The 22770-nt window shown below is 49.7% G+C and overlaps 1 pseudogene; it reads left to right on the plus strand.

The window, feature by feature from the left end:
- Positions 1-22361: 22361 nt before the first annotated feature.
- LOC135875292 (U2 spliceosomal RNA) lies at positions 22362-22522 on the plus strand (annotated as a pseudogene).
- The last annotated feature ends 248 nt before the right edge of the window (positions 22523-22770 follow it).

A 22770-nucleotide genomic window follows, 5' to 3' on the forward strand; every position in this document is an offset into this window, starting at 1 on the left:
GATTGGGCGTGGCCCCAGCTGTGGCTGCTCCCCCCATCAGCCTAATTTGGCTGCTTTTAATCCCTGTTCTCCAGGAGTGGGGCAGCCCCAGAGGGAGCCCATCTCTTCCCTCCTCAGGGCCAGACACTCAGAGGTGTAAACTAATGCAGCTGCTCTGCAGTGAAGATTTATACCAGCTGAGGCTGTATCCCTTGGATGTTATTTACAAGCTGCTTCTGCATTCACATTACCCTTCCACCGAGATAAAACTGCATGACTGACTCTTGTAAACAGCGACGCCTACTGATCACATTGATTATGGCTCTTGGGTCCTCCGCACAGTCCAGACGCATGCTGGACAGTCATGTAGCACACACAAGGGAATGCCAGGGCTGTATTTAGCTGGGCTGGGCTGTGCTCTGCCGCTGAAGACAATGTGTGCCTGCAGCAGCATACCATGGTGTGCGCCGAAGGCCGCAGCAGCAATGGGGTTTGTGCAAGCTGTGTGTGTTTGGTTTTGGATGCCAACTACAATAAAACCCCTGTTTTAAAACTGTCTCCAGTCTGGGAGTGTCACTTTAGCAGCATATATCTGGCACTTGTGCGTGAACTTGGCTAAAGTCCCTAGCTCTAGAAAATCAGTAAGTCCAAGTTTTTCAGCCCCAAGCAATCCTATGGCTCTCAAAGGCACTTGCTTTAGCCTACCCTGACCCCTGTTGGCAGATCTAGGGAGCACACTTTGGTTGACACCATTCTGATCAAAGTTATAGCCCTCACTTGTCTTTTTCAAGTGAAAAATGCACTTTCATTTGATCCGCTCTCAGGGGGTTAACTGTAACACATTTGGCAGTAGGCCAGGAAGACAAAGCTAACTCATTGGTCCTTTCCACAATTTCCGTGGGATTGTTAGTGAGCAAAACCTCACATTTTACATTTCTTCCAATTCACTTTGCAGCTTTGGGCAAGTCACTTTAACCCCTCTGGGCTTTGGTTTCCCCAGGCTGTATAATGGAATAATAAGCATCTACTTACCTCACTGGGGTGTTTTCTTCAGGTTTAATTTACTAGCTTCTTCCACCCGGGGATCTCAAAGGGCTCTGAAAAGTGTTATGTTCTTATCACAAAAGAAAAGCTCGTCCCTGGCCTAGAGGAAAAGTCTTTGCCTCTGTTTAATAATGATGTCTGTCTTCCTTTCCAAATGCAAGCATATGTTTTTTTGTTAAATATGGAGATATCCTGTCTCCTAGAACTGGAAGGGACCCTGAAAGGTCATTGAGTCCAGCCCCCTGCCTTTACTAGTAGGACCAAGTACTGATTTTGCCCTAGATCCCTAAGTGGCCCCCTCAAGGATTGAATTTATAACCCTGGGTTTAGCAGGCCAATGCTCAAACCACTGAGCTATCCCTCCCTCCCTCCCATTTAATAATGTGCATCTTGCAAACAGCAGGTCTTTCAAGGTCACTTTTCCCTTTCCATCCACCTGTTTGACGCTGAGGCGGCACAGAATGACGCAAGGCATCTGCCGTGCGTGGTTTGCAATACAAAACTCCACTGAGCCCTCTTCCCTCTTGCAAAGAAGAACTGATGAGGTAGCCAAGAGCCCTGGAGGCCAGGTGAGAAAGGAGGATTATGAATGATGCAGGAAGCTGGTTCTGGCAGGTGGATGGTGCCTCCTGGTGACAGCCTGGAAACTGCATTGTTTATTGAAAAGCAGCAGAGTTGTGCATTGAGGTCGACACTGGTATCCACAGAGGCAGGAGACAATCTGGACATCAGACCCCATCAAGGTCCCTGCACATGCACCTAGTGTATACAAAGTGGATATGTTTAATAGATAGAAAAACAACTATCAACAGATATAGCGGGGCAGTTCCTCACCCAGTGTAAAATGAGCAGAGCTGCTCTGACTCCATTTACAGCAAGTGAGGATCTACCCATAAACCTACGGCATTGCATGACACTGTTTGCTTAGCAGCAATCCAAGGTTCAGAGGCACCTGTCGTTTCAACATTTTCAGACATTCTTCTTTTAGGGTGAAATTCATCCTGTAGCACAAGGCCCATGCAACACTCAAGTGCTATTTTGAGGCCTTAAGTGGTGCACGGACCGTGCACTGGCTCTCTGCCCAGGGGTGAATTTCACCCTTCATGATGTGAACATCACAAGTACGTTTTTGACAACGAGAGCAGCCAGCTTGGGTCAAAGCCTTAGGAGAATAGCAGCTCTCATGAGATTTCGGACACCTCCAAACCCCCACTGGAATACTGAGCTCCTTTCCCGTTTCAGATCTGACCTGGGACCAGGCCCATAGGAAGCAAATTTGGATCCAGAGACCTGAGCCACCCCCTACTCAAAACGAAGAGGGGAATCAGACTCCAGTGTCAGAGTTTGAGTCTCCCTCCACCCCTTCAATTTTAGATCCCTTAGCTGGCAGCATGTCCTGTGCATGTGGGTCCCTTCGCTGGTGGCTGGTGGCCTCTGGAAGAGGGCAGGTGAAAACAAAAACCAGACAGTCCCTCCGAGCCAGTTCACAGCAGCAGGTGAGAATCCTAATGTATCCATTTCAAAACCAGGCCCAGGCACCAGGTCGTCCCCTCCTATCCCACTGCCTGCCCTGAGGCGCAGCCATCACCTCCCTGTTATCCTGCATAGTTCATCCACCTGCTGAGCGGGGCCCTGAATGCTGGCTGCTCCCTCTAGGAGTTTCCACACTTAACCTCTTCCTAGGAGTCACATCCAGAGATTTCCAGGTGGATTTGGTCCAGGGGAGGGGCAAAGGGTGTGAAAAGGGAAGCTAGAGAAGCAGACTGGGCTCAGTACTAGCATTCAGGAGCGACCCCAAGAGAGCGAATAGTGTGTCAGGCAGAGGGTCAGAGAGCATCTGAGAGGGTTCCCTCACCCATCCCAGTGTGATCCAGTGAGTAGAGCATTAGATCGGTACCTGAGCTCCAGGCTCTGTTCCCAACTCTGGCACTGGGCTGCTGTGGGAGCTTGGGCAAGTCACTTCCCTGCTCCGTGCCTCAGTTTCCCCTCCCATCCTTTGTGTGTTTAGATCAGAAGGTCCTTGGAAACAGGGACTGCTTAACTATGTACAGTTCTGAGTGCAACGGGCCCTGATATCAGCTGGGGTCTTAAGGTCCTACTGCAATACAAAGCAGAGCCAAGAGGAAAGCCGTGAAGCCTGAACCTGCAGGAAGTGGTCCAACCAGCCGACCCTGGGCAGCCAGCGCTCAGCAGACATGGGGTATATCTACACTGCATTGTAAACCCGGGTCTGTGGGACCGGGGCTTGTGAACTCAGGGTTTCCAAGCCCGCACTTGAGCATCTACACTGGGTTTGCAATTGCCGGGCCCGGGTCTCACAGCCATGCTAACGTGTCCATACCGCACTGTCCAGACCCTGTGACTCGGGTCTGCAGCTTGAGCTGCATTCACACTGCACAGTGACAGGGCTTGGACCCAAGTCTCAGCAGGACTCAGGCTCTGACCCACCCACCTAGCAGGATCCTAGGGCCCAGGCCCCAAGTACTTGCTGACCTGAGTCAGACTGATTTGCCCAGGGTCAGTGTAGACAGACCCTTTTTGCTCAGGAGGATATTAGGCTTGTGCTAGACACTCCAGTCTGAAGCTGCTCTCCCTGAGCTAGATTACGTCATCTCTTCCCTGCCCAGCCTCCACGTGCTCAGATCCTGCAGTAAACACCAGGGTTAGAGGCAGCCGGTTGCAGTTCCCTCCAGCAGGTTGTGCTGCAGAACACCAATTGCCAGCCGCATGCCGGAGCATCCCTGCGCTCCATATGCAGCACGGCTGGACTCTCCAGGCCTGCTCCTGCAGTGGTGGCCCGAGAAGCGACTCCCGGAGAATGACATCATGGGTCTCCGTATTGCTTCGTCCGTGCTCAACCATGGGCCCGCTCTACTTGAAGCTGCCAGGGAGGCAAACTCACCCTCGGCTGGATTCTCTGCTCCACGTTCCACCTCGCTTCAGGCTCCCTGCAGGCCACTCGCTGATGTTTGCATGGGCAGTGCCAGGAGAGAACCCAGCTCGCTCGCCTCTAGCCGGGTCACCTCTTCCAGTCAACTGCTGCAATTCACGCAGGCTGGAGGTGAGGCACAGCGGTATCGCCCCAGGGGAGATCCAGCAGTTTGCAGCCTTCACAGAAGCTCCCAAGTGCACACCCCTCCGCTGGCCAGTGCGGATGGGGGAGTGGGGCTAAGTCCCTACCTCTCCCCATGCTCCAGGGGTGCAGCAGGCAGCAATACCTGCGCTAAGGAGAGCATGGGGTGCAAGACTGGCTGATCCCTGAATGCAAAGTACAAGGGGGAGGGAAAACTCCTTCCTTGTGCACCAGTGTGACGACTGCCCGGTCCGATAGAGGGGGGATTACAGATCCCATGGAAGCAGCATCTCACCTCTCACCTGGAGGGGTCCTTGGGCAGATCTCCTGGCTCATCGAGCAGGTCTCATTATATATTGGTCAAAGACAACCTGGATGAAATTATTGTTTGTATTATGGGAGCGCTTGCCCCCGAACCAGCCAAGATCGTGGCCTGTTACAGGAATGTCAAGGCTGTAGAGAGCTCCTAGATAAAGGGCCACGACAATATGTGGCCGTCCCTGGGTTTTGCAGGACCAGGGAAGCTTACACTGGCCCTCTGCACAGGCGGGTGGACACGTTCCCTTCCTGATTTGAACATTCCGAGTACTGCCTTGCGTTGTGCTGCAAATGAGCTTCGTGCCACTCATAACAGCCCCTCCTCCTGTGCTAAACTAGGGTGACCAGACAGCAAGTGTGAAAAATCGGGACAGGGGGAGGGGGAGTAATAGGCTTCTAGATAAGAAAAAGCCTCAAATATCGGGACTGTCCCCATAAAATCAGGACATCTGGTCACCCTAGGCTAAACACTGCCCCAAGGGAGAGAGGCCCTGCCCCATAGAACTTGTCGATTTAACTAGGCAGCAACGGGTGGGAGGGGAAGAAAGGTGAAGTTACGTGTCCGAGGTCACACAGCCGAGCGGTCTGGAGAACACATCGCAGATCTCTTGGCTGCCAGTGCCAAGGGGACACAGTCTTTGTACTGGGCATGTTAAGAGCACAAAGCTAACGCCCCGAACTAACCCATCTGCAGCATCCATCAGCAGCAACCCAGCAAAGGGAGAGTCTCACCCGCCCTCACCCTGCAGCAGTTCTCGCTTATATCAGAGGCGCTTCTCTCAGGGGTTATTTTTCTCCATCTATCGACTACCTGACTGGCCTCTGTCTTGTCAGCTGCAGTTAGATCCATTCTCTGCTGCGTGCGTCAGGTGACCAGCTCACTGAGATCTTTGTTCTCTGACCGAGATAGGTCGAGGTTTGCAGTCACTGGCTCAGAGACTCGCCGTCTCCCCTTGCAAAAGGATTTTTCAGAGCTGCTGTGTTTCATGCACTTTCAACTCAAATCTATAAACTGAGCCCCAGGCTGAAATCGGAACTGGACACAGGTTTGCTCTCAAAACATTCAGTCTTTCAAATGCATCTGCCTGATATATGAAACTGTATTGTAACCCACTGTTCAATGCATGGCCCGGGAACCCCTCTGGGTCACTGCAAAGCCTGCTACAAATCCCCACCAGGGGAATTAGCACCCGGGCTCAAGAGGTAGCAGTGCATGATAAGAGTAGTTATCAACAGTTCTCTGTCAACTTGGAGGGCATATCTAGTGGGCTCCCACAAGGGTCAGTCCTGCGTCTGGTATTATTCAAAATTTTCATTAATGCCTTGGATAATGGAGTGGAGAGTATGCTTACCAAATTTGCAGCTGACACGACACCAGGAGGGGTTGCAAGCACTTTGGAGGAGAGGATTAATATTTCCAGATGATCCTGGTCAATTGGAGAATTGATCTGAAATCAACAAGATGAAATTCAATAAAGACGAGTGCCAAGCACTTCACAAGGAAAAATCAAATCCGCAACTACAAAGTGGGGAATAACTGGTTGGTAGCAGTAATGCTAAAAAGGATCGAGGGGTTACAGTGGATCACAAATTGAATATGAATCAACAACGTGGTGCAGTTGCAAAACAGACTAACATCATTCCAGGATATATTAACAGGAGTGTTGTATGTAAGACACAGGAGATAACTGTCCCACTCTACTCTGCACTGGTGAGGCCTCCGCTGAAGTACTGAGCCCAATTCTGGGTGCCTGCTTTAGGAAAGTTGTGGACAAATTGGAGAGAGTCCAAAAGAGAGCAACAAAAATGATAAAAGGTTTAGAAGACCTGACCTGTGCGGAAAGGTTAAAAAACTGGGCCTGTTTAGTCTTGAGAAAAGAAGACTGAGGGGAGACATAACAGTCTTCAGCTATGTTAAGGGGTGTTATAAAGAGGATGGTGATCAATTGTTCTCCATGTCAATGGGCTTAATCTGCAGCAAGGGAGATTTAGGTTAGCTATTAGGAAAAAAACTTTCTAACTCTAAGAGTAGTTAAGCTCTGGAATAGGTTCCCATGGGAGGCTGTGGAATCCCTGGTCATTGGGGATAAACACCTATCAGAGATGCTCTAGGATGGTTTACTTGGTCCTGTTGTAGCATAGGGGGCTGCACTTGATGACGTCTCGAGGCCTCTTACTGCTCTGTGTTAGTTTTGGAAGCCCCAAAGTTCAATCCCCAGTGATAGCTACTTATGGTCAAAGATAGACACAGAGAGAACAACATGGAACTGGGGCACTGCAGGAAAGGAATTGCTTGGACCTCCTATTTTACTTTGGGTTGGTTCACTTCTTATGAACATTGTGTCATGTCCCTCTTATCTCCAGCAACGAGAGGGTGGTGGCTTGGAGAACTCCTGGCTAGGTCATTCCCCCCACTGATCCAGAGGTAAACTCACAGAGGTGGGAGCGGAACAGAAGGATGACCCTGTGGTTAAAACACAGGGGGCCTAGAAGCTCTGGGGTCCCTGACCCCAGGAGAGTCCTTCAGGCAGCCTGCAGAGCATCGGGGCAGATGCCCTGGCATGAAAACCTGCGTAACTTGCAAGTTTTGAATGATAACTTAGCAGGCAAAGTTCCCTCCAGACCTGGCCTGTGTTCTTTCACGAGATTTGTCAAAAAAGACACGTTTCCACCAATGGTTTACTTTCGACGAATTGGCATTTTTCAGCCAGCTCTACTATGCACCACATGGTCCTGACTCTCTGGGGGTGAAATTCACCCTGATGCACCTCTGGAGAGCTCAACAGGCCCATTCAACCGAAAAGTCTAATGGCAGAGAAACCATTGCCCATCCCATGGAGACTAGAACCCTTCCCAGTCTTTACAAGCCTCAGTTAGGAGAGAAACTTTGCCGCATGCCCTGTAGGGCCACAAATTCCGTTGAACTGAGAGGGATGGAGTGGTTTGTCGACTCTAAGATACCAAGGAGGTAGGTGTCTTAGAAATACCCAAAAGTCAAGGGCACTCCACTGAGAACGGCAGGTTCCTAGCCCTCCTACTTACACATACAGGGTCCACCTGCTGAAGGACCTCAGCTTATCTCATAACATGAAGAAAGAGGAGAGACCTCAGATAAACGAGGCACAAACCACAGAGACCTTTGGAGGCTGAAAACAGGAGTCTATAGAGCAACGGGGAGACATGCTGAGGGGAAGGAGCAATGCTGGACTGGCAGCCAGCTATGTCACGAGGTAGCAGGAGTCTTCAAGTGAAGCTCACTGCGGTGATAGAGACATGGTGGCGAGCACCTCACCTGGCAGGTTGCAACTTCCTCGCCAGGTGGAGAACAAGCCCTTTTGGCTCCTGGCTGCAACCCTGGCCTCCTTTAATTAATTGCGAGCACAGGAGAACCTCAAACAACTCTGTGCCCTGCCCAGTAGATTACACTGGACTCTTTCTCCCAGCAACCAGTGAAATCTGATAGGCTACTCTGCCTCACCTGATTAACTCCTGCGACAGAAGCTGGGCCAGGAAGCTGCAGTCATTTATAACATGGCTCCGAGCAGATGTGCAATCGGAATTGCATCATATGTCTCCATGCCACATTGCCGTACCGTCCATTTCAATCCTCATCAGTCCGACTGTCTAAACGTTTGGCTGGAATTCCACAGGTTTCACTGTGTCTTGTGTTCTGAAGGGCTAGGACTCACAAGGCCTGGGTGACCACAGGCAAATCACTGCATCTCCATGCCTCAGTTTCCCCACCTGTGAAACAAGGGGCTCTGCCTGTCTCCATCTCCAAGAGAGAATTCTGAGGCTGGCATAGTGTCGGAGCAGGGGAATCCGAGAGGGCAATTGCGATAAAAATGCAGACTGCCACACAAAAAGTTACCCCTTTGCCTTGAGGTCAGCCATGGACGTCTGACCCCAGCGAGCAGAGAGGTTCTGATGGCTCTTTGTCAGCTTGTTTATTCCCAGCAGGCAAGTGACCCAACCACTAGGGTGACCAGATGTCCTGATTTTATAGGGACAGTCCTGATATTTGGAGCTTTTTCTTATATAGGCTCCTATAACCCCCCACCCCCGTCCCGATTTTTCACACTTCCTGTCTGGTCACCCTACCAACCACAGAGGTAACTGCCCATCCCAACTGGCACCGTTGGTGGCCATCTCAGCAGAGAGACCATAGAGACAACTTCTGACCCCAAGGTGGCACTTCCAGGGCTAAGGGCTGCTGGACGGGGTCCAGCCTCACTGATGCACAGTGACCCACCGAAGCGAGTGGGGCTGCTCACTTGAGCACAGACGTCTGGTTTGTAGCGTGGAGGATGCTCGCGTAGCTGCACCCCTTTGTACCAGCACAGTGGAGAAACTGACACACTGTAGCCTGCAAATTCTCCCCCTGCTTTGCAGCTTGGGGAGTCACTTATATCTGTGCAGCGTGGGTGGGGATTGGTACGGTATCCTTCTCCAGCCACGTGGCACAGGCAGAAGGGGCTCCCCAGGGTGCAAGTCAGTCGCTGGGGGGCCAGATTTTCAAACACTCAGCGCCCACCGTCGGGGCCAGGCTTTTCAGAGAGCTCAGCTCGCAGCAAACTCCCGCTGTGACACGTAGGGCCGGATTTTGCTGACTATAGGGGAACGGAGCCCCGGAGCTGTAAAACCCCCACTACATACACATGGGACAGCAGAGAGCCAGCACGAGGCCTCTAGACAACTTACACCCACTTAAATGGGCCATACGTGGGATTTGGAGGCACGTAGGCCTGGGTGCTCTGCATAGGGGTAGGTGTCGCCAGCCACAACTGTCTATTAAGACAGCTCCCATAACTTCGGGTATGTCTAGACAAGATAGCTGTGAAGCTACAGCAGTGCAGCATGGACTCAGGGTCCTGAGCAAGCAGGGCAGCCCAGGCAGCTGCCCGTGCTGCTGTCGCTTCACTGCTATTGTTATGTAAGTGAGCTTTGATCTAGCTGGATCAAAGATAGCTCGGGTATGTCTACACGGGCTGCAATCATGCCTCCTGACTGCAGTCCAGCCCTTCAGCCTCGGTCCACATCGGCAGACTTCATTTCAGCCTCTTAGCTTTTGCCACGCTGGCGTGCATGAGTTGCCTTTGCCTGTGCATGCGGCATGAGTTGGAGAGGGCCCCTTCTTTTTCAGCCTCAAACAGAAACCCGAGGTTTACTTGGGCAAGCACGGGCCATTGCAACAGCGACATCTCTCTGGAGGAGGTCATGCGGCTCATGGCTTTTAGGTATAAACAGGGCCGGCTCTGGCTTTTTGGCTGCCCCAAGCAAAAAAAAAAAACCCTGCGGCGCGGCCGGAGCACGGGTGCAGGGGGACCAGCTGGGAGGGGCGGGGGAGGGAGCGGGCGGGAGAGAGAGAGAAGGGGGCGGCCAGGGCTATAGCAGGGGCGCTGCCACGCGGCCCCTCCCGCTGCGCCGCCTCCTGCCGCCTGCCGCGAGGGCTCCGCTCCGGTCGGCGGGGAGGGAAGGAAGAGGACTGCCCTGCAGGGCGCTCTGGTTCTCCGCGCCGCCGCCCTCTACAGGGCGGCCAGAGCAGAACAAGAACAAAAAAAACCAAAACAAACAAACAAACAAAAAAAGCGGCCGTGCCGCCCTAGGATTGGGCAGAATGCTGCCTCCAACAATCTGCCGCCCCAAGCACCAGCTTGCTCAGCTGGTGCCTGGAGCCGGCCCTGGGTATAAACAACTCAAGAAGAGAGACTGCTATCTCCCTGGTCAATCAACTGAGAGATTAGTTAATGTACAGAGCTCTGCAACCTGTGATTATCGTAGACGGGCGTGCCAGGGAATAACATCTCAGCTCAGTATAACTCAGCTGGGCAGACGTCACATTTTTTTTTAAATAATTTCAATAGATATAATGACAGAACAAGGAGCAGTGGTCTCAAGTTGCAGTGGGGGAGGTCTAAGTTGGATATTAGGAAACACTATTTCACTAGGAGGGTGGTGAAGCACTGGAATGCGTTACCTAGGGAGGTGGTGGAATCTCCATCCTTACAGGTTTTTAAGGCCCGGCTTGACAAAGCCCTGGCTGGGATGATTTAGTCCCTGGGGATTGGTCCTGCTTTGAGCAGGGGGTTGGACTAGGTGACCTTCTGAGGTCTCTTCCTACCCTAATATTCTATGATTCTATGATGTTGAGGTTTGTTTTTAAGCATCATTTTGATTTATATTGAGTTACTTTTTCACAGTTGTGGGAAGTTATGGGGAGTGTCAGAAAATGGTCTAACTAAGTAGACCCCAGGAGTCCTGATTCCATCCCTGGCTCCAGTCACTACCCTGCCCTGGTACCTAACTTGGCCTTGCCCTGCCCGATTAAGTTTCGTTTTGAGTGTTCTCTTAGTAGTAAATGCCACGTGAGATGCATCAGCTGCAACTGAGTCAGCCAGGTGAGAATATGAAAACAAAAGTAAAAATGGAAGCTGGAAAAGGACGTCCCCGATGGAAACGTAGGTTCCTGCCAGGAACAGGAGCTTACAGGGGAAATCTCAGAGCTGGAGAAATTCCAAAGAAGAAATGACACACTCAGATCTCTCAGCTGGGAATTTCCCTGGGGGGCAAACTGGAGACTTCTCAGAACCAATGAAATACTTTCAAAGAGCGTGAGCTACCAAAGAGGAGAATAGGAATAGGAATAGGGCAGCATCCCTTCAAATAGCTTAGTAAATATAGTTATTTGGGACTCAGCCGTGCCAGCGTGGTTTCTCCATATTGCTGACTGCTGTGCAAAAGGAGAACCCACGATGGCTGTGTTGAAAGGGACGCCCCCCCCCCCCCCAAGTGCAGAGATGATTTGCTGGGGGCCTGGGAAAGAATCCCGCCCGCCTCTCTAGCGAGCAGATCATTTGCCACACTGTATCTAAATCAATAGCAACCCATCGACTTCAGCAGGAGCCGCGGTAGGTCCATCCGTAGCGGTTTCAGTTGTGAGGGCAGAAAGGCTGAGCTACTTTGTGGAAGGTTACAGCTGATGGGACAGCGCTTGGAAGTCGGCGGTGCTGCACCATACGCTGCTCCGGTTCGAAGAGAGAACCGCAAGGGGCAGGTTTGCAAGCACTGGTACCTGCGACTGAGGCCAGATTTTCAGAAGGATGCTGAGCTCTTTTTTATGCCTCCATCTCTACGTGCTGGTGAGAAGATACCAGGTGAGCAGCTCTGGAAATTACCATCCCACAAGATGTCTTTTAAAAGTTGCAGTGATCAATTTCATCCCCCTCTCCATCAGGGCTGATCGGCTGGGCCAACCGCCCAGTTTTTATTCTATAAGCACAGGACAAAGCAAACATGCGGAGGAGTAATTCAGCTAATACGATTCACGTACTCTCATCAATGTACTTGACAAACTGCAAACATTTTTTGCCGAAAACCATCTTTATGGCTGAAATTTTAGATTAAAAAAAAACAAATGGAATATTCTGGTTAAGAGTCTTAATTGTGTTGGTTCCGTTTTCAGGAGAAAGTTGGGGTTATGTTTTCAAAAGCCAAAAATTCACCCCCAAATTTTGGTTTGTAAGGAAAAAAACCCACATTTTTGCAGGAAGTTTTGAAAATGAATTTTTTTCCTTAATAACTGGCACTTTGCAGCCAGCTCTAACTGGAAGGGCCAATATCTCATGAGCTGATCCAGCTAGAACAATCTGCTCCGCATTGTTGGGAAGCTGGAGTGAGTTTCTACTCCCAATAATTCAAGACCAGGCAAGTGAAAAATACGGGCTATTCACCAGCCAGGCCAGGAGACTTCGAGTACCCTGAGTCCGTTTTCCCCCACTTCCTATTCCTCTCTCTTGGATTTTCACTCCTCCTTTCATGCTATGCGGTCTAACGCCAATTCCCCAGCCTTTGGGATCTAAAAATGGTTGACTTTAAGCTGCAATAACCTTTGGCCTGCAATGTGACACATCTTTCTCCACCACCTCCCTTTGACAATGGAGCAGGAAAGGAGAAAGAAACAAAGAACATGAGTTGGCCTGGTTCCCACATGGAGGGGTCAACAAGGTGAGTGGAAGTAGCCTTCGGAAGCCTTCAGAGGTTCCCAGAGGTAGCTGGATTCTGGAGGTGCCTGGAACCATCTCTGCCTGGAACCATCTCTGCCTCAGAGGGATGTGAGTCTTCAGCATGTGGCACAATAGACAAACCAAGAGGCTCATGGGAAGGGCCAGAAAAAAGAACCTATTACCAAGAGCTCACCATCAGAATCCTGGTCCCTTCATTAGCTTCCAGCCAGGATGCTAGAGAACTACCAACAACTAGGGACATGAGGGTCTCGGGCTAGGGACTGATGGATGCTCACACGGAGTGGTTTGGGATGAAAGGCAGGACACCCTGCTGGAGATGGCTCCCCTAGAAGCTTTTCCAGCACAAAGCTGGCTTGTAAAGAGACGCTAGACAGAAACACAGACCCCTGCAAGCTGATGATCTGCCAGTGCCATCTAGCGGCTGGCATTTGCTGTAGCTGGTTGTGCCCCTACCCTTCCCTGGGGCAGGTGGGGGAGAGAGAGAAAACACAGACTGTGATGCATCAGGGGAATTAATGAATTCCTGCCACTGTGGAGGGCAACGAAAATAATGAGGGGGCTGGGGCCCATGACTGACAAGGAGAGGCTGAGGGAACTGGGCTTATTTAGTCTGCAGAAGAGAAGAGTGAGGAGGGATTTGATAGCAGCCTTCAACTACCTGAAGCGGGGTTCCAAAGAGGATGGAGCTCGGCTGTTCTCAGTGCTGGCAGATGACAGAACAAGGAGCAATGGTTTCAAGTTGCAGTGGGGGAGATCTAGGTTGGATATTAGGAAACATTATTTCACTAGGAGGGTGGTGAAGCACTGGAATGGGTTGCCTAGGGAGGTGGTGGAATCTCCTTCCTTAGAGGTTTTTAAGGCCCAGCTTGACAAAGCCCTGGCTGGGATGATTTAGTTGGGGATTGGTCCTGCTTTGAGCAGGGGGTTGGACTAGATGACCTCCTGAGGTCCCTTCCAACCCTGATATTCTATGATTCTATGATCCTATTCTCCGCCTGTAGCACAGAATAGGCTCCTGTGGGCTGTAATCTGTTGGTTATCGGGTATAGCGTGCATTCTCTGGGTGGAGCTGGTGGCCTGTGATGTACAGGAGATCAGACTAGATGATCTGGTGGCCCCTTCTGGCCTTATAATTGTTGCATCACTCCTGGGATGTGGAGTAACGCGCTGTAAGTAACGTGTCAGGCCTGTTGAAATCTACCCTGTGGTCAGCTGGGAAGTTGGCCTGACAACATCACAAGGTTCTGGGAAATGCTCTTATGTTACCAACCATTTTCTGATATCACCCCCTCCCCTCTTCCACTCCAATTTCCTTAAACCGGTGCTACCTCATACTAAAGAAATCACTACAGCATTCTACAGTAAGAGAGACTGTCGTCCCTCCCTCAAGCCCTGAGCAGCTTTAACAGCCTCTCCCTCACCCATGATCCCATCGCAGGAGTCCTACAAGCATGACCACCGGCAGGGCAGCAAAGGAGCTAGCCATGCTGGGAATGGGAGTGGTGCTCCATAGGTTGTGCACAGAGGACTGGACCATCTGAACTAGCTCATCTTTGACTCAGGCACAAAAAGTTCCTGGGCTCCTTTCACCAACGCCAGTGGGAGCTGTGGCCAGGGCTGGCTGGAAAACAATTCCGTGGCGCAAAAAATGTTGAGGTTTTGAAACGCGTTTTTGTTGCGATGCGGAACGAAACAGCAACCTTTCAACATTTTTTGTGACAAGCAGGAGAGCTAACCCACCCCAGAATAACCAGCAATCCAGCAGTTAGGGCACTCACCCGGGACAGGGGAGACCTAAGTTCAAGTCCCTGTGGGTACTGGCAATTCTGGGGTGGGTGTCTCCTCTCCATTCCATCCTAGACCTGAAAAAAAGTTTTCATCAAAATCAATGTGTGTCTGCAAAACATTTCAGGTGTAATGAAACAGCATTTTTCGACAGAAATGTTGTCAACGTTTTTTGACCAGCTCTAATTCTGGGCGTGCCCCCACATATTTGCAAATCAAGTCAGAGGCTGTCGGGCTTGGACCTTTTCTATCAACAGATCCTTTGTCTATGCCCATTTAGGTGTCACCCACGAGGCCCCATTTTGCAAGTTGCAATGCAACCACGGGGCTCGGGAAGTTGCATATCTCTACTGTGCATGAGAAGGGAAGGCCCAGCCCCAGAAGTTCCCAGTCTTAAGGGTATTCGTGCCCGTTATACAATAGCACTTCTTTTTCCAGTGGATGGGCACGGTAAGTGTGAGAGCCAAAGCTCACATCCAGTGGTGTGAATGGCAAGGACACGACCTAGCCCTGCCCCTGGGCAGCAGCCGCATCTTTCGCACCCTGCATTTGGAAAGTGCTTCAACTGAAACAAAAGGAAAACAGCAAAGAAAAGGCAGATGTCTCAAACCCAAGGACACTGCTCCAAAAGGGAAGAAGGGGTGTGTTCCATATCACTGTCGACAGAGATCTCTTCTCCTGTTCTGGCATCTAATTAGGGGCCAGATCTTCATAAGCTGCTTTCTCCTGACCCACCATCAGGAACCCCTGCCCTGCACCCTCATGAACTCGAACCAGCAGGAAAGAGAATTATTGGCAGCTAGAGCTATACAAATGTCCAATGAACACAGAGGGATGAGTTCTTGCAAGAGTGGTGCCTAAATGCAAGGCTTATAGGTGCTACCACATGTAATAGAAAGAAAGAAAGAAAGTTACTGCTTCCCCGATTTCTCCTCTTGATGGAGAGACATGTTTCAGATCACTTTGTTTCCAGACTGACCAAATTTCTATTCTCTCGAGCTCCCTTTGCATTATTTCTCTGCAGCTCCTCCTCGTTAAGGATCAGTGATGCCAGTGCACCATATAGAGAAGAACCTCAGAGTTACGAACACCAGAGTTATGACCAACCAGTCAGCCACACACCTCATTTGGAACCGGAAATACGCAATCAGGCAGCAGCAGAGGCAAAAAAAAAAAAAAAAAAAGCATATACAGTACAGAACTGTGTTAAACGTAAACTACTAAAAAATAAAGGGAAAGTTTAAAAAAAAAAGATTTGCAAGGTAAGGAAACTGTTTCTGTGCTTGTTTAATTTAAATTAAGATGGTTAAAAGCAGCATTTTTCTTCTGCATAGTAAAGTTTCAAAGCTGTATTAAGTCAATGTTCAGTTGTAAACTTTTGAAAGAACCACCAGAACATTTTGTTCACAGTTACGAACATTTCAGAGTTACGAACAACCTCCATTCCTGACATGTTTGTTACTCTGAGGTTTTACTGTATTCCTCCTTCTAGATCACTAATGAAGACAAGACTTCCAGGTATTATTTGAATAAAAGGAATTTGCTTTCTTCACTGAAGAACACCCTGATATTTGTTTCCCCACTGTGGGAAATTCCTTTTTTATTTTTTTTTATAACTCCTGGCAGCATGTTTGAGTTGAACTCTTCAACTGTCTGGCTTTTTCCCAAAGCTAAGTGTGTTATTAAGGCGTGCCTGGCATTTTGTGCTCTCTGCTTTAAGTTTTATGGCAGTGCCCATTTTCTATAATTAGTGTGATTGCTGCAAGGAGTGTGGTATCTCCCGTCACTAGAACAGGTGTAGACAGTATGCGGAAGTAGCATCTGATTGGCCTGCCCTGAAGTAGAGCAACTAAGCATCATCCAATTGTTTAGAGGCTTTTTCAGCCCTTCTAGGAGAACTGGGCACGTTTCGTGTAAATGAATGACATGCTCAGGATACTGAGTGGACAGAGAGCTTAGCAGCTTCTCTAGCACTTCTCCAAGCCATCTGCAAACCTATTGGCCTCAGAACTAGAACTGGATGAAATTTTTCGGAGGAATAGTTTATTTGCCGGAAAAAAATCACTGAGCTCTTCTCACAGGTTCCCTTTGAACCAGGGAAATTTTATTGTTCCCATTTTATAACATTGGGGAGTGACAAACAGGGGGGGGGGGAAGGGGTTGGACTAGATGACCTCCTGAGGTCCCTTCCAACCCTCATATTCTATGATTCTATGAAAGCTAGTGGCCTGGGTTTCAGAGCAGCTCTTAAATAGTTGGACACTGGTTCACCTCAGACTCCAATGGGAGATTCCTCTGTGCTTGAGTCAGCAACACCACTTCCTGCAATTACCGGGGATACCTTTAGAAGCCACCCATCCAACTATGGACCACAGATGCATGGCTAAAAACCACAGATTGACTGTGTCCGTCTGATAAATATTACTCACATGAGAGCACATCCTGGGGGAAAAACAAAGAGGCTGACAGCATTTAAAGGAATAGGGAAGCCAGTATCTGGTCATCAGTAAAAAGAAGAATGTTGTCCATCATGGTGACGTGAAGTTTAGAACTTAGAACTTGTTAGACACCTCCATTTGGTTCCCAGGATTGACCTCTCCTTCCCTGTGCTGTTATTGTTGCCCCTAACCATATCGGAGCCAGGTGCCCATGACTGCATGCACAGGACTGCAGCGCCTAACTTATGTAGACAGTTGTGTGCCCAAGTATCCAGAGGTGTGTGCAAGAACTAGGGGTGCAATTGGTGCACCCAATAATGAGAGCCGGGCTCAGGAAACTGAGAGCCTCACAGCTGGCAGCATGCAAGGAACCACCCACCACTGAAACAAGCAGATAAAAAGCTGGATTCTGCTCTCACCCTAATGAGAATCAGGGTAGTTACTCAATGAAACCATACCAAAGCACTGACAGCCCAAGGATGTGCATTGCGAGCTAAATGCCCTTCTAGCAGTGTCGACAAAGCTAAATGTTATCACAAGGCTCATAATACTTGATGTCATCTTAAAGTCCCGGCGGTCATGTTACCATGTGACAATCTCAGCACAATTCTAGCCTTCATCATTGCAGAGGAAAACTGGAAAGTCTGATCCGAGTGTCACAGGCCAGAGGAGACCACCAGATCATCCGGTCCGACCTCCTGTAAAACAAAAGGACCTAGGGGTTACAGTGGACGAGAAGCTGGATATGAGTCAACAGTGTGCCCTTGTTGCCAAGAAGGCTAACAGCATTTTGGGCTGTATAAGTAGGGGTATTGCCAGCAGATTGAGGGATGTGATCATTCCCCTCTATTCGACATTGGTGAGGCCTCATCTGGAGTACTGTGTCCAGTTTTGGGCCCCACACTACAAGAAGGATGTGGAAAATTTGGAAAGAGTCCAGCGGAGGTCAACAAAAATGATTAGGGGGCTGGAGCACATGACTTATGAGGAGGGGCTGAGGGAACTGGGATTATTTAGTCTGCAGAAGAGAAGAATGAGGGGGGATTTGATAGCTGCTTTCAACTACCTGAAAGGGGGTTCCAAAGAGGATGGAGCTGGGCTGTTCTCAGTGGTGGCAGATGACAATGGTCTCAAGTTGCAGTGGGGGAGGTTTAGATTGGATATTAGGAAAAACTTTTTCACTAGGAGGGTGGTGAAGCACTGGAATGGGTTACCTAGGCAGGTGGTTTTTAAGGCCTGGCTTGACAAAGCCCTGGCTGGGATGATTTAGTTGGGGATTGTGTCCTGCTTTGAGCAGGTGGTTGGACTAGATGGCCCCCTGATAGGGTGACCAGATGAGAGACGTGAAATATTGGGACGCGGGGGGTGGGGGGGGTGCCGGCGGAGCAAAAAAAAAAAAAACAAGAGCCGCCGGAGCATAGGAAAAATTGGTGGGGGCTGAGCACCCACCGGCAGCTCCACGCCCCGCCCCCCCGCATCAGCTCACCTCCGCTCCATCTCCTGCCGCATCCTGCTTCTCCCCCCTCCCTCCAGCCCTTGTGCCGCCATACAGCTGATTAGCGCAAGCCTGGGAGAGAGGGGGGAGGAATGCGGCATGCTTGGGGAAGAGGCGGGGCCAGGGCTTGGATTGGGGAGGGATCCAATGGGGCAGTGAGGGGGCGGGGCTGGGGGCGGGACAAGGGCGGGCATTTGGGGGGGATCCAATGGGGGAGGGAGGGGATGGAGTCGGGGTGGGGCCGGGGCGGAATTGGGGCAGGGGGGCACGAGCCCCCTCTGCCTGTGCGCCGGAGGGCAAAATATCGGGACAATTCGTGTCCCGACCGAACATCGGTCGGGACGCGGGACAAACAAGTAAATATCGGGACAGTCCCGATAAAATCGGGACGTCTGGTCACCCTACCCCCTGAGGTCCCTTCCAAACCTGATATTCTATGATTCTATGATTCTAAAGGCCTCCAACCCCACCCAGCAGCTGCACACTAAACCCACCAACCGAAATGAGACCAAAGTATTACAGCCTTCAGAAGACTAGACTATTCTGTGCCACCAGTGCACCAGTGCCCAAATGCACCCTCAAGTTTAAAAACTAGAAGACACATGAAAGATTCTTCTTCATCTCTGAATTTGGGGGTGCTGATTCAGTTTTGGAGTCTGGGAGCTGGGAATACCCCTTCAAAGCTCTGAAGGGCAAGCCACTCAACATGTGAGCCGTCATGAGTTTTTGCACAGGATTATGCAAAAGTCTGCAACTATTCTGTAGTTTCAGGACTTCGCGCCCAGCCCTCTCACCAATTTCAAATTTGCCATCACGTTTGAAAATCTGCTGGGGTCTCTGCAAGAATTGTGTTTTCACTTCAAGGGAAAAAACAAGCAGACAACCCACCCCCACCCACAAATTATAAGAATGGAACCACATTAATAAAAAACAGATTTTTGTTGGGAAATGAATATAGCCGCAATCAGTTGTGTGCCAGGAGTCCGTTCTCCTCTGTTTTAACGTGTAAATTCAAAGGTCCATCGATGGGGAGTTACACACACCCTGCCAAGTTCTGAGCTCACTTACATTGGTGCAACTCCTGATTGATTCGTGTCAGTCAATGGGTTCACATTGGTATAACTGAGATCAGAATCTGCATCATGAAGAGCAGAGCGATTCCCCACTCCCCATAGCTTTAGAGATATTATATATATGATATGATAATGCCAAATTCTGCTCCTATTTAGAATGAAGTAAATCCAGGGTAGCCAAGGAAGCCACTCCAGAGTCATACAGCTGTAACAAAGAGCAGAATTTGGCCCAGTATTGAAAGTGACTCTGAACACTTCTCTACAGAAGAAGCATCAGGATACCAAGTTGTGAAGTTAACTCTGGGGTGGAAGCAATTGTTTTTAGGTTACTACATTCGCTGCAGTTGGGAAAAGATGGGGTTGGGTCAGATCTGGTGAGTTCACCACACACTCGATGTGCAGGGCAGGGCTCTGTTTTCTTTGTCACGCCACCGTATTCACCCAGCCCTGGGTAAACACTTTGCTAGAACCTTTGGAAAGAACTCATCATTATTCCTCTAGCATATTGCATTTGCCACGCCATCAAATCTGGCTTTACAGACGTTTCCAAGCTCAAGAGCTTAAGCTCACCATTTCATAGAGGGCTTCACATTTTCATGGCTCCGAGCAAGGCATAGAAAACACACTGGGCCAGACCATCAGCTGGTTGAAGTCTCTCTAGCTCTGGACCTTTATCAGGCAAAACCATCAGAAAACGTCGGCTTCCATCTTTTTTTGCCTGTAAGGTCATTTCTCAGCTCAGCTCAGGCACCACACAGGAGCTAAGCAGATATTATTAGTGCATAGGACCCCGTTGGAAATTAACAGCACAGTTCTTAAATACCAATTTACAACAAATCAATGGAAATGCCCAGCCCCATTACAAGAGATTTCTCTCCTTTGAAATATTTCTTGCCTCGAACAGGCCAGATCCACATTACCGATGACCCAAAGGTGACTTAAAACAACTTTAAAGGCCCAGCTGGCAATTCCCTCCTGCATCGGAGAATTATGGGATGGTGCAAAGTTGGATCTACACCATCCACTGCTAGTGCCCACCCTGTGCAGGGGCATGGTCAGAGTCCACCCCACAATGCTTACCAAGTCACCTAGGGGACTGCGTTAGCCAGCAGTGAGAGCTTAGCGCAGTCTCAGGTCTGCTCCAGAGTCTGCTAAGGGTTGCACCATCCCAACGAATGAGGGGTGGAAAAGTGGCATGTTGCCAGGACCAAAAAAACCACTAGAGAGGCATTTAACAAGTGGCCGGGGCCAAAAGGACAAATTTTTTTTGCTTGGAACAAATCCCAGGATCTCTTCTGGCTTTGCATTTTCCCACTCTGCGTGGGTTTCCTACTCTACTTATAGTGTGCTCACCGCTTTTTGTTCACCTTTCCTTTCAGTCTTGAATCCCATTAGTGCTCAGCTCCATTCAGGTCTTTTCTATCACAGAACCTGGCCATATTTCATGTTTTGCCCAGATACCCTTAACTGCTGATGCTTGGGGTTATCAATGCCAGAGGCTGCATGTGCTTATTAAAAACCAGGTGCAGCTGCCAAGGGTTAAAGGGACATTTTCCAATGTTTGCCCCCCCAGAAATGCCTGGATCTCCATAGCGCCCCCTTCCCAGGAGTGAGCAGGGGAAGGCAGGTCAATATTTGCTGCAGGTGCTGGGATCACGCAGGCACCCATGAAGAATTGGGAGAGGGGTCTCCGGTTTGTGGATCGGGCTCTCACTTAGGGCAGGGGACCACGTGATGCTAGTGTCAGAGCAGAATGCCATTGAGGAAACAGTTCTGTGGGATAACAAGTTGCCCTATGACCAGTTACTTTGCTTACCGTGGCCATTCTTTAAAACAAAAGGTTGGCTGTTCCATGGGGTATATAGGCACCAATTCACAAAAGCACCAACTTTAAGCATGGGCCTAAATCCCATCGAGGAGATGGCACTTATGCTGGAAAAGCCCTTCTTTTTGCAAGTACGGGCATCCTCTGTAATGCTGCCAGTGGCAGTGCCAATCATCCAGCCACCATGCAGCCCTCTGTATTCTATACGTTCAGGGCCAGTTCTGATCTCACATACCCTGCGGTGACTCCCTTAGGTCAGATGCTGCTCACAGATGCACCCATGTAAATCCAGAGTGACCTCATTGATTTCAACAGAGTTACTTCCGGATTACTCCAGCGTAACTGCCATCAGAACGTGGCCCTGCTGACACACCCCATTTACACTGCTGTAGGAGAAGAGAGTTGGGCCTGTTCTCTTGGGAGTCCCATTTGAAATGAAGCAAGACCAGATTTCAGGCCCATTACGTTGGTACAAAGGCAAGACAGGATCAGAACCCCAGATCTAAACCACCCCCAACTTCTGGAGCTGAGGATGCAGAAACGTTGCAGAGCTGGCAAAGAAGAGAGCTCAAATGGAGTCCAGATAACCCAAGCTATGGCACATTCCCACAGGCTGCTGCCAGCCAGAGCACTGGGCGAGACTGGATGGGAATCGCTAAGCAGCTCGGGTGTTGTGCATTTACTCTGCACACGGTGTATTTATAGAATGATGACAGATGGCTGTAGGTTGGCATTGCCCTCTTTCCTTACATAATGCCGCTGCACTGCAGAATGCATGCTTCAGAGTGATCCTTCGTCAGATTACGCTCTGTGGTGCTGAGAGTTCACCAGGAAAGCACCAAATTTGAAAACGGGGGTTCTTTCCATCTGCTCACGAAAGGCAACACAGGAACCCAACTGCTGCACTGCTTGTGCTCATTTGAATGCAAGTACATGGGGCCTAACCACTTCCCTCTGAAAGCAGTTTCATCCAGACATTCAGCTACGACAGATAACAAATTTCTGCCAAACGTAAGGTTGGGGTAATTGGAGAGGGGCATGTTTGAGGTTTAGTATTTAGTCCGGCTCAGAGACCAGGGGACAGATCATCAGGTGATGTAAATCAGCACGTCCCCGATGACTGGGCTGCATCTCTGGGCATCCGGCCCCATATTTAAACACAAAAATGAGCAGCCGTTGGGATTAGAATGGACTAGATCCTAACAGACCCCATCCATCTTTCTCTCAGACAGTGCAAGATTGCACCTTTGGGTAAAGAGCAAGAGATGACAACTAACAAGATGCAGGAACGGCCTGGGCAGAGCTGGATCCCAAATAATCATGTTTCCTCTACACAAAGAAAATGTCCTTTATTTGAGGACTGTATATTAAATTGATTTTTGAAACAGGGGGCTGGAGTAGGAGCTTGCTCTGTCCACCCCATGCATTGACTTGGTATTGCAGTGTCTCCGGGAATGGTGCATCTCCTTTTGGGGAGACTCTTCTGTTTAGAAAAACAGAAAGAGTTTCCCCGTGAAGATGCTGGTTTGGTTATGATTATTAACATGATCCAGCCAGCATGATGTATATAGCTGGCTTGGACTAGTTTCTGGTGGCATCCAGAACACGGAACATGGTAAGTGGTGAGTGCCACTAAGGAACTCAAACTATTTAAAGAGATACTACTCTATTCATATATACGACCACGCTAAATTGCGTGTGTCCTCGTGTCTACTC

The sequence above is a fragment of the Emys orbicularis genome, chromosome 2 (assembly GCF_028017835.1).
Source record: "Emys orbicularis isolate rEmyOrb1 chromosome 2, rEmyOrb1.hap1, whole genome shotgun sequence".
Classification (NCBI taxonomy): Eukaryota; Metazoa; Chordata; order Testudines; family Emydidae; genus Emys; species Emys orbicularis.